Consider the following 2,239-nt stretch of genomic DNA (forward strand, 5'->3'; position numbering starts at 1 on the left):
ATACACAATCTCTCTGGTGGTGGTAATGCTATGGAAAAAAAATAAGGGAGGGAAGGAGAGTGAGGAGTTCAGGGGGGGGAAGTTGTAACTTTAGAGCTGTGAGGGAAGGCCTCACTGAGCTCTTGGAATAAAGACCCAAAGAAGATGAGGAACAAAGTTATTGGGATACCTGGGGAAAGAATGTTCTGGACAGAAAGAACAGCAAGGCCAAAGGCCCTGAGTTGTGAGCATAACTAGGATTTTTAAGGATCAGTAAGGAGTGTGAAACAATTGTTTTGGGAGAAGTGTGAGGTTCAGGAAGGTGTGGAGGTTGCACTACAGTGGCACAATCATAGCTCACTACAGCCTTGAACTCCTGGGTTCAAACAATGTGGTTGGATTATTGCAGCAGCCTCCCAACTAGCAGTTCTGCTTCTCCCCTTTCCCACCTTCAGTCTGTTTTCCACACAGCAACCAGAGGAATCCTGTTAACATGGAAGTCAGATTATGATATTTCTCTGTTCGGAGCCCTCTGACAACTTTCCATCTCCCTTCTTACAGAAACCAAATTCAGCAGCCTACAAGACTTGGGAGGAGCCACAATCATGCCACTGTACTTCAGCCTGAGCAACAGAGCAACACCCCATCTCAAGGAAAGAAAAAATCCAACCACAGAAGGATGGTACTTGCAGCAGTGTGACCACAGCAGAAACAGGAGACAGACCTGTTGGACTGGAATGAAGGAAGAAAGGGAAAGATATGGGAGGAACAGTTTTGGTAGGAAGAGCAGGGGCTCAGTTTTGGGTAGGTTGAGTTTTCTGATAACCAGTAGACAAGTGAGATGTGGAGCTGGAAGTCGGTTCCATCAGTCTGGAGTTCAGGATAAAGATCAGTACTAGAGATGCAAATCTGGGAGGTATCAACATATTGCTAATGTCTAAAGCCACAGGCATGGATGAGATAACCAAGGGAGTAAAGGAGTAAGCAGAGATGGGAAAGCAAAGTTTAAGCCTTGAGCACTAAGGCCACACCAGTGCTAACAGTTTTCAGGGAAGAGGAGGAACAGAACTGTGGGTATTTTGGCTAGGTGAGGTGGCTCATGACTGTAATCCCAGCACTTTGGGAGGCCAAGGTGGGTGGATCACCTGAGTTCAGGAGTTCGAGACCAATCTAGCCAATATGGCGAAACCTCATCTCTAATAAAAATGCAAAAATTAGCTGGGCATGGTGGTGGACACTGTAATCCAGCTACTCAGGAGGCTGAGGCAGGAAAATCGCTTGAACCTGGGAGGTGGAGGTTGCAGTGAGCCGAGATCACGCCACTGCACTCTAGCCTGTGCAACAGAGACTGTGTTTCAAAAAAAAAAGAATTACGGGTATTTTGACTTTGCTTCTCAAACTAGGCCTTTATTGATGGGTCTTTCACTTATCAGATAATACTTTATCCTCTTAAGAGGTATACCATATTAAGGAACTAATTATTATTGGTTTAAGCCTAATCTCCTGGGGTAATAATAATTGCTACACTTTATCACACCATGTGCCTGGCATGGTGCTGGCACTTCATCTATGATTTCATTTAATCCTTGTAATAACTGCATGACATTTTCCCCCTTTTTTTTTTTGAGACGGAGTCTCACTCTGTCGCCAGGCTGCAGTACAGTGGCACGATCTCGGCTCACTACAACCTCCGCCTCCCCGGTTCAATCAATTCTCCCACCTGAGCCTCCTGAGTAGCTGGGACAACAGGCATGTGCCACCACACCCAGCTAATTTTTGTATTTTTAGTAGAGACAGGGTATCACCATGTTGGCCAGGATGGTCTCGATCTCTTGACCTTATGACCCACCCGCCTCAGCCTCCCAAAGTGCTGGATTACAGGTATGAGCCACCGTTTTTGTTTGTTTGTTTGTTTGTTTGTTTGTTTTGAGATGGAGTCTTGCTCTTTCACCCAGGCTGAAAGATCTCAGCTCACCGCAACCTCTGCCTCCACCTTCAGGGTTCAAGCAATTTTCCTGCCTCAGCCTCCCTAGTAGCTGAGATTACAGGCTCACACCACCACGCCCAGCTAATTTTTTTGGTAGTTTTAGTAGAGACAGTGTTTCAGCATCTTGGCCAGGCTAGTCCCGAACTCCTGACCTCAGGTGATCCACCTGCCTCAGCTTCCCAAAGTGCTGAGACTACAGGCATGAGCCACCGAGCCCAGCCTCCCCTTTTGTAGTTAAGGAAACCCGAGCCCAGAAAGGTTAAGTAACTTGCC

This window comes from Mandrillus leucophaeus, unplaced genomic scaffold (genome assembly GCF_000951045.1).
Source record: "Mandrillus leucophaeus isolate KB7577 unplaced genomic scaffold, Mleu.le_1.0 Scaffold22, whole genome shotgun sequence".
NCBI classification, from domain to species: Eukaryota; Metazoa; Chordata; class Mammalia; order Primates; family Cercopithecidae; genus Mandrillus; species Mandrillus leucophaeus.